The sequence below is a fragment of the Conger conger genome, chromosome 2 (genome assembly GCF_963514075.1).
Source record: "Conger conger chromosome 2, fConCon1.1, whole genome shotgun sequence".
Lineage (NCBI taxonomy): Eukaryota > Metazoa > Chordata > Actinopteri > Anguilliformes > Congridae > Conger > Conger conger.
Window position 1 is genome coordinate 18880454 of NC_083761.1, and position 10461 is coordinate 18890914.

At 39.1% G+C, this 10461-nt stretch overlaps 1 long non-coding RNA gene across 1 annotated transcript; it reads right to left on the reverse strand.

Moving 5' to 3' along the window:
- Positions 1-1148: 1148 nt before the first annotated feature.
- Positions 1149-7124, reverse strand: LOC133111820 (uncharacterized). Its single transcript, XR_009705020.1, has 3 exons — positions 7030-7124; positions 2346-2482; positions 1149-2247 (listed from the first exon to the last, which is right to left on the reverse strand). It is a non-coding gene; the product is annotated as an uncharacterized LOC133111820 (long non-coding RNA).
- Between the last annotated feature and the right edge of the window lie 3337 nt (positions 7125-10461).

Below are 10461 nucleotides of genomic sequence, written 5' to 3' on the forward strand. Positions count from 1 at the left end.
CTATAGCCTTGTCTTAGCCAAGCTGAGCTATGTTTCCCAGTCTCACATACACTCACACTCTTCTGCTGCTGTAGCCTATCCACTTTGGATGCTCTTCTGCATACCACTGTAGTAATGTGTGACCAGTCTGGACGTTCTCTTCTGACCTCTCTCATTAACAACGTGATTTTGGCCACAGAACTGCTGCTCACTGGATGTTTTTTGTTTTTCACACCATTCTCAGCAAACTCTAGAGACTGTTCTGCATGAAAATCCCAGGAGATCAGCAGTTTGAGATACTCAAACCACCCTGTCTGGCACCAACAATCATTCCATGGTTAAAGTCAGTTAGATCACATTTCTTCCCCATTCTGACATTTGGTCTCAAAAGCAGCAGAACCTTTTGACCATGTCTGCATACTTTTATGCATTCCGTTGCATGATTGGCCGATTAAATATTTGCATTAAAAAGCCAGTGTATGGGTCTACTGATTGTATATGAATCAAATGGCACCTAGGGCTGTGCACTCCATGTGTTCCGAAATTCTATGTGGGGTAACCTTGTGATTACCACTTAATAAAATGCATATCTAAATGGAACTTGAAATTGATTTGAACGTTTTCTGCAAGAGCAATTTATACCTCAAGGGAGTCTTGTTTGGTGTGCTGAGCACACACAAAGTCAATGTTGCAAATCAAAGACTGATTCAAAAATATTTTTCATATGCCTATATACCTGACTACCTTACACATTACCTAATACCTGGTTTATACAGAAGGAATGTGGAAGGCTCTGATCTTCATGTGTGTATATTTCTCATTATACAATATATTGTACACAGGGTTATGAATAGGTACATGCATATAAACATATTTACATACACACATCCATACATATATAAATGTTTTTTTGTCTATTTTAGTTTTTTAGTACTGGCACCTACTGCACCTTTAAGGGTCTAGCTCTCTGCCCCTCTAGAGAGGTGTGACTACCTCTTCAATAGGATGGGATTTGGCAGGATGAGGTTTGGCGCTGCGGTGATGGCGGTGGTGACACAAACAAAACACCGAGCTGCAGCATGAGGAACAGAATAATAGAGACGGTGAGCAGACTCAGAGAATTTCTCCTGGCCCGATCAGCCAAGACGGGGGGGGGGGGGGGGGGGGAGAGTTGAAGTGAAAAGGGAGAGAGATCGCGGAGCTGGTCGCTGAAGCTGCAGCGGAAAGCAGGACCCTAGACTGGTGGATTGCACGGGGAGCACGACATCCTGGTTGGAACTGAGGGTATCGCCCACCTGTATTTAGAGGGTGACGGCGGGTGCCAGTGTTTTTCAGCAAAGGAGGGGGTTTTGAAACACGCGCATCACACACACACATTCACGTTACGCCCTATTCCCCATCTTTTCTGTGGTCCCGGCTGAATAAAACGAGCTGAGGCGATTATGGTTACGTAATAACAGTCACACAATGGGTACATTAAAATAGACACCATGTAGAGTACCTGCAGAAGCAGATTGCTGCCATTGCGCAACCAAATCAAAGAGAAATTGTATGCTTTACCACATTTCTCCAAAATTTTGAATACCCAATTGTATACGTCCGTGCTTGTGCTGCAGTCTCCACAGCTGATGCGGTGAACTCTCCTCCTCCAAACTTGCAAATTCTTAAGTTAAAGGGATACACTTCGGGCCATATTTTCCGGCTGGTGTCTGCCGAGTTGTGAGTTGTCCAGCTGTTGATTTCACTTTTTTCGGGACTCGCGGCACGCTGAAGTGAGAGGATAGCCGCTGCTCGGGGTGTGCCAGTCAAGTGTGAGCAGCTCATTGCCAATTTTGTGTAGCTTATCGCAATTGTCCCAGTAGACAGGTCCGCATTTCACCTTTCTGCCAACCCAGGTCTAAGGCATAAGTTTCAGTAATTAACAGTTTTTGTGGATAGTATGCCGTTCAGTTTGTCTTTGATATTGCTAAGTTAAGATATTGGGAAGTGCATCGGTTACATTGGATTTATTGTTCGCTGTTAAATTTTAATTGCTGTATTTATTTAGGTTATTTCATTGTTTGTGGCTATTCTCACTGCAGACTGATCGCTTGGATACGGTATTTCGTTCCACATACGTAAATACATTTCAATAAATTATCCGACAGGAAAACAGCCTCGGCCAAGCTAAGCAGGGAATTATCCCCAGTCATTATCCCAAAAAGGATGGGTCTCTTCTGGTATGCCATTGCCTTCTTTGATGCATACCCAATGTCAAGGATTGATGACCTGCAGGAGAGGATTGGAAGGGTCAACGGCATCACCACCATGGTCCTCAGTAAGGGGTACTGGAAAGTGCCTCAAGAGGAGCAGTCCCAGCCACTTACTGCCTTTCAAACTCCCCTTGGCCTTTTCCAGTTTACAGTCATGCCCTTTGGCCTCCATGGGGCCCTAGCCACTGTCCAGGGGCTTATAGACGGGTCCTCCGGGGATATTTAGATGAGGTGGTTATCTTCAGCAGAACCTAGAAAGAACCATGGTAAAGGGGTTACCCTCAATCATCAAAAATGTGAATGGGCAAAGCAAGAGACCCAGTACCTGGGCTACCAGCTGGAAAAATCTCAGTTGGACAAGGTGAAAGCCATCAGGAATAGCCCTCAACTCATATTAAGACTCAGGTGAACCCTTGGTTTAGTAGGAATGTTATCGGTGGTTAATACCTACATTTTGAACCCTGGCTACTCTAGACTGTCTATTGTTGAGCTAAGGCTGATGAGCTGAGACTGATGTTGTCTCAGGGCCAACACACTGCAGGCCTACTGGCCTCAATCGTTACTAGTGCTAATTGGTATGTGCTCCTCATCCTGACATGTCCCAGTCTTTTTGCTTTGGTGTCCATTCCCACAGTTCAGTTCAGTTATTTAAATTACAATGTTGTTCACAATTTGGCCTTAGGTACTTTTTATAAGATTGGATCAATTCTCAGAGGACACAGATTCTCAATAGCTGGGTGGTCTCTGGACACAGTCTAAGTGATAGAGAACAAAAGAAACATTACAAGAGCCAATGTAATAAAGGACAACTCCAAAGGCAATCTCAAATGTTAAGTACAGTCAGATTGTTCAACATTTTGCAACTAAAACACTAAAGGTGAATCATTGCAGTCTGTCAAACTAATTTTATATCTGGCAACAACCACAGAGGGTTTTTGGCCCAAACTTTATTTCCACCAGACACCTGCATTCACTTCAGATGGGGGCTGTGGGCATGTCTATTTAAATATTTTTGCGCTGTTATGAAAATAGTGTGGTTTAGTGAATTGTGTGGCATAAAAGGGACCATTTGTATGATGATATAACATATGTATACTATGTATATGCATACATATACTATGTATATGTATGCATTTTTTAAATTAATTGCTACTCATTTCACCTCTATAATAGTCCAAAACTAATTAAAAAATAATGGTAATTATTCCAGTTTTCTTCCTTTGATCAGGTCTTCTAATATAACACAAATACCGTAAAACAAGGTGAGTGAGAGTGTGTGTGTGTGTGTGTGTGTGTGTGTGTGTGTGTGTGTGTGTCAGAAAGTGTACCTGAGCAGAGACAGTCATGCATTGCTTCATTTTTGTTCAGGGATCATAAGAACAAGCCTTCGCCATACTTTGTCAATTGCATGCTATTATGAAAAACCTTCATTATAATTCATCTTCAGACATTGGCAGGATGTGTTCCATTTTTACAAATATTTGCTGAAAAGATTAAAACATTGCTTGAATATCAAAATGAGAATTGACACCGATTCAAAGGAGTAAATCCGGCATGTAATTTTAACACTTTGATTCAATTAATACGTAGTCAGTTCCCTCATAACCTCTGCCTTCAATAAAGATTCAGGCTTTGTGTTTGAACACTTCTCTGTGGATTGGCAGTCTTATGCAATGGTTAAAGAACTTGGCTTGAAACTCAAAGGAATCCCAGATGGGGTAATGCTGCTATACCCTTAAGCAAGGTACTTTACTTGAATTGCTTCAGTAAAATATCCAGCTCTATAAATGGATTAAAAAGGTCCTTGTATCTGCAAAGCTGACTTGTCAAAAAGGGACATTTTAATCTGATGGTGTGCTATAATTAGACACTAAGCACCAATGTCTGGTGATGCTATATTACATTAGTGAATTGATGGCTCAATTGTCTTCCTGATCAAAGGAATGCAAGTTAATGATGCCAGGGAATCATTTAATAGACACAGTAAGTGAAGGGCAGTTTGTGTGTTTTGGTTTAAAGGTGAGTGTGGATTATTTTTTAAATGTTCTGTGAAAGCAGCCTCATTCTTGGATTTTCTGGTAAAGGTGCTTGCCATTAAGACTATTTTTGGTTGTGTCAGTAGCGAAGCTACTATAAGTATTGCATGCAAGCTTAGAAAACATAATTTAATTGGTTTGCCTTTTTTAATTAATGAAAATAAAAATTTATAAAATATTTCATCGTCAGAGTTCAGAAAATTTGAAACAACTTTCATTCCCAATACGCTCGGTTCATAGAGATTCTATTGTACATCGGACTGTCTTTAGGTGAGAAACAATCTGCCCATTCTGTATGGGCAACAAGGTAACTGAACATGTCCAGTGTTAATTCAGTGTTAACGAAGTACATAGTCCAAAATTTATGTTGAATATTTTACTGTATAAAATGCATAGCCAACTCTCTGCGCTGTTCATCAGAAACCTGTGCACTGTGATGATCTCTGCAATATCAAACTTGATTGAAAGGAACCCAGAATTCTCCATACACACTGAATATATCTTACACTATACTGGCACAAATAATGGACTCCAGTTATGTTTGCAGCAAGGTCAGCATGCCCAACTGTCTACTGCTAAAGTCTCTTTCTCATTTTGTGTAAACAGTGCGAAAACAGTTAAAAGGAAACTCACTTTATCTTGTGAACAAGCTAGGAATTAATGGAGAATAAAATGATATACTGCCTGCATAAGTAAATTAGGAGATGTTGCTGACCATGCCAGATGTAGTGCAGTAGTCAATATTCTTTTAAACAAAGCCAGAAAGCAGCAGATTGGTTCACTAAAACTTTCATTAGCTTAAAGTCCAGTTTGTTTGGGTTGTTTTTTGTCAGTTTTGTTCATAAGGTGAAGATAAAGCAGTTAATTACAATCCTACTCAACCATCTTGTTGTAGACTTGGGTGAATACATATAGATAACCTTCATCACAAAAGTCTCACCTGGCCATCCTGGCAGAAAGCAATATGCCTATGACTGGCAGATGCCCAAAATAACACAAAATGGCACCGGGAGGGCATAGTGGGGAATCCACAAAAGCACTGTTGTCAAGCCACGTCCAACTGATAATACTTCCCTCTTGATGTCTTCTGCAGGCCCATGCCTCCTGAGAAGGAGTGATGGCTCAGAGACTTTGGATGAGCTCATGACCTTTGCGTTCAATACTCAACATGAACTGGGACTGGCCCTACCTCATAATCCATAGTCCTCATAAGTCCCATCCACTAAATATCATGATCAGTTATTTGCAGAAGAAACACCCTGACATTGTTAATTTAAACTTTTCTTTCATGAGACTAAAATTAACAAGAGTTTAACCACATTAATCATATTTATCCCAAACTAACCTTCATCCAGTATTGATACCACTACTGATCTATTATTTTATCACAGAGTACTGACCATTGACTCAAATTCATAGTACCAATTCATGTTTTCCCTCGTAAATGTCTTATTAGAAAATCTATATATTGTTCTCTGTCATCTATTTGCATCTATTCCCTTTTCAATTTATTTTTTTATTTATTATTCAACTGTTATTTCAATTTTGGTTCTGCTGCCAATAGAATAGCAAAAATTTCAATATTTTAAATCATTCATTAGTTTGGAACAATTTCACCAAACCTCATTTCATTTTAATGATGTATATCCTAGTGTGTATTAGTGAGTATGTCCTAAAAATTATACATGTGTCCAACATATTTAATCAAACCTACAGAAGTGTGCAACATACTGTAGAAGGGGCAAAGCAATTTCAAGCAAATGGATCTGTGAACTACCAAGAAATAACACACCTCAAAATTGCCTTCACCGTAGAGTATTCCGGTGTATAAAATGGGAAGTTAATTTTTTTCTGCCATCAAATACTCAAATACAGTAGCAAGTGAGACAAGGTTTCTTTTTTCCGGTGTCTTTAGCATACCTAGCTGAAGTGTAGCCAGCTGCTGCATCAGTATTCATGAATGCATCAGTCAAGTGCTCCACTCCTGACGCTTACCACACTTTCTGTGATAAGCAGCTTTCATCAAGTTGTAGCACCCAGTTGATGAAGGCTTAGGAGAGCTATGGACTTTTCAGTCTTAATCGTATGTATTTTTATGAAGACTATATAAAAAAGAAGAATACTGGTAGCAAAATGTTTGGAACAAATGTGTTTTATGTGTGTTTATGTGTATACACTCAGTGAGCACTTTTAGGTATTTATTAGACGTCTACTGCTGTAGCCTATCCACTTTGATGGAGGTATGATGCGTTATGTGTTCAGACATGCTCTTCTGCATACCACTGTTGTAATATGTGGTTATTTGTGTTACTGTCACCTTCCTGTCAGCTTTGACCAGTCTGGCCATTCTCCTCTGATGTCTCATTAAGATGACGTTTCTGTCTGCAGAACTGCTGCTCACTGGATTTTTTTGTTTGTTTTTTTGCACCATTCTTTGCAATCAGCAGTTTCTGAGATCACCAAACCACCATGTCTGTCACCAACAATCATTCCACAGTCAAAGTCACTTAGATTACAGTTTTTTCCCCCATTCTGATGGTTGATGCGTACATAAACTGAAGCTCCTGACCCGTATTTACATGATTATATGCATTGCACTGCTGCCACACAATTGGCTAATTAGATAATTTTTACTTAATCGCATGAAGTAGGTGCAATAAAGTGCTAAGTGAGTGTATAATTGACCTCCCCCAACTTTATTTACTTCTACCCTACACCATGTCCCCATCCCCTAAAAAAGGTAGCCAGTTGTGTGCACTTACCATTTCAATACACTTTCTCACCATGGCAAAATAAATTTATCTACAATCCTCCTCTATAATACAAGGGAACCGGTGATGATTGGACAGACTGTGCCTCTCTCACAGGTGAGCCACTTAGAGGTGATGATGCAGGTGTTACCTGAGGAAGGCTGATTTAAGTACACCTGCAGGTCATTCTGTCGGAAGGAGGAAGCCAATCGTGTTCTGTCACTCAAAACTCTCAGCTGCAGCTATCATCAGGTTCATATCCTAATCTCAATCATTCTTACTGTGTTTTTTTGTTTTGTTTTTGCATTCAGAGAGCCAGCTTTCTCACTACAGACAGTTTCATTCACAGATCGCCATATAAGTTATTTAATTATTTCAAATTGAACATTCCATTTTCTTTTACTATATGTCCGGCTCTGATGGGATTGATTGATTGATTGATTGATTGATTGATTTATTCAGTTCTATTGAAATGTGATGCAGCTTGGTTAGAAAGCATTTAGGGTGAGTAATCCTTTTTGGAGAGCTTTTTGGACACTTTGGGCATGCTTCCTAAAAATATACTCTCATATATGTGAATAAAACATGATTGTTATTTACATTTTGTTTCAAAAATCAGTTTTAATAGAAAAATATGCTTTTCTTATCATTCATGTGTCTGGACAAAAAAAGATAGAAGGCACTTTTATAGGACTACATAGCTGCCAACTCTCACGCTTTCGGCGTGAGACACACGCATTTGCCTGTTTTCACACGCACATGCAAATGCGTGTGTCTCACGCCGAAAGCGTGAGAGTTGGCAGCTATGGGACTAGTACAAAAAAAGGTGGAAATTGCCCTCTAGGTTGGCAAAGGCTTAATACAGTCTTTCACATTGCTATGGAAGAATTTCATCCCTGACTTGAACCTAAGAGCGATGCTATGGCAAGACCTGAAACGAGCAGTTCATCCTTGAAAACCTGCCAATTTTCTGAATTAAATCAGTTCTGGTTTACCATTTCAAGACCTGCCATAGCACCTCCATTGGGTTCAAGTCAGGGGTAAAATTCTTCTACAGCAAAAGAATGATATCTTCTGTGGAAGAATTATATCAAATTATAGGAAGGGGTTGGTTGCAATTATTGCTGTTACAGATGGTGCAGTTATTAAGTTATTAAGTTCAAATACTTTTTCACAGGGGTGATTTGGGTGTTAAATAAACAAAACAGTAATTTAACGATGTGCTTAGTATTTACTTAAGTTCCCGTAGCCAAATTCTATATCTTTGTCTACAGATCAGGAACAATTCAGTGTGACAAATATGAAATAAGAGGAAATCAGGAAGGGGGAAATACATGGCACTGTACATGCAAGGCACATGCAACCAGCCAATGTTTATTTTTGTCATATCTTACATCAGCTGCTGTGGGAATCTACTGTTTGCAGTCGATTCTGATCTGACCTATGGTCTGTTCCATATAGCAATTGCGTAGTTACACCCAGGAACAGCTCTTTTTTCTTCTCCAGTTTTGTGTTTTACTCATTGCAGTTATCTGGCTAAATCCTGCTATAATGGCCAATTGACATCTACTATTCATCAACCATTTATAATGAACTGCCCCCTATAGGGCTGGATTCGAGGGGCCGATTTGATTTATACAAGTGCAATTCGATCCATTTAGATTTATGAAGAAACTGTCCTGTACAGTCCTACACACCCCCAATATCTAATCTGGGGAAGACAGTAAAACAATAACAAAGTTTTGACAATGCGTAGGACTATGTATGAATCTTCTAGGCTAAAAAATCATTTATCTCCCAAAACCCCATCCCACCTTATCAGAGCCAGAGGCAGTTTCTGTGTTCCAAACAAAACAGTCAGAACTACTCTAACAAAATATTCAACATAAAATAGCAATGATCTACAACAGTCTGTCTCAACCCAGATCCTGGGAGAACACAGCAAGCATATACTGCTTTTTGGGTCCACGTTTATTTTTTTTATCCATTTGATTTTATTGAACTTTTAATTTAGGTAACACATAATTTGAACTAATGTATTTAACTATTCAATATGTATTTAACATTTCTAATTTGTGACAACTTTCTCACTAACTAACCTCTGTTAATGAAGTGTGGGGGTATGTGACACATTTGTGATGGAGAAAAGAATTAAATGCATGTCTTATTATATTTAATTGTTAAAAAAACTACGTTTCATTAAATTTAGGTCAGCTGTATAGGCTGTTCCATTATTATCCAAAAATGTGTTATAATTACTATAAATCGAAAACAGAGGTGAAAGCCAATTTGTGTTGCTAATTGGATCAGGGTAGGACAAATTGATAGAAATGAATGTGAAGAAATAGCATTTACAGTATCCTTAGCACAAACGCCCATCTGAGAAATACACTTATGTAACAGTAGAAAGACCCATCAAGGAGTAATTTCAAAATCAGTATTAAATTTAAAAACTGAATCAGCTGTTTATTAGGAATATTACAATATCGACTTATGATTGTAATAGCCTGCTTTTTGGTCCTGATATGGATGTTAGCTATATGCATCTGATTTGTTTTTCTTCTAGGTAAGAATAACTTTCATTTAGTGCCTTATTGATGGAGCACCTAGACCCACTGGTCTGGGAATGCTTTTAGCCAGGTCTGGCACTGCTGTTTACCCAGCTCTGGTGAATGCACTTACGTGCAGTCCAGATAAGAGCTTCAGCTAAATGGAATGTAATGTAATATAATGTAATGCAATGTAAGGTTGCTGATTAAGAGCTCATCCTGGCTGAAAAGCAGCAGTCTATGCCCTCCGCTTGGGCCAAGGCTGGGGAACATTGGTCTATCGAGCCTGAAGTCTAAAACCTGCAACATCCACTTTAAAAAAAAGAAAAAAGAACATAAGAGTATACTGGAGGGAGCGTATAGCATATTTGATGTGAGCCCCTCAAACCTCAAAGACACATGTTCATAAATAATTTATAACCTATATTCATGATATGTTAGCAATATAATCATTAACAAGTCCCGTGTGCGTGTAGCAATAGTGTTGGGAATCACATGTGGTGTGATGGGGATGTGTCATGATTTTCTGGGCTACGGTATAAGGGTATAGGCCTACATTTTACATCCACTCTCATCACTGTTTCCAGTGTATCCCAACATCGCTATACTGTGTGTAGTGTGCTGGGTGTGGTGTACATGCTTGTGTGTGCATGTGTGTGAGTCCTTGCCATAGGGAATCTACCTATAGTGTTATTTAAAGGTTTATAAAGGGCTTTTTCTTTTTTTTTAGACAGGGGGGTAAGTGTGGATCTTCCTTGTTTTATGTTTTACCTAAGCAACCTCATACCTCATCAAAAATGATAAGCATTTATAATGTCAAGCAGAATCCAGTTCTTAACCTTTCAGTTAAGACAAGCTAAAAGATTTAAACTTTTCAGCATATTCCTTCATCAGT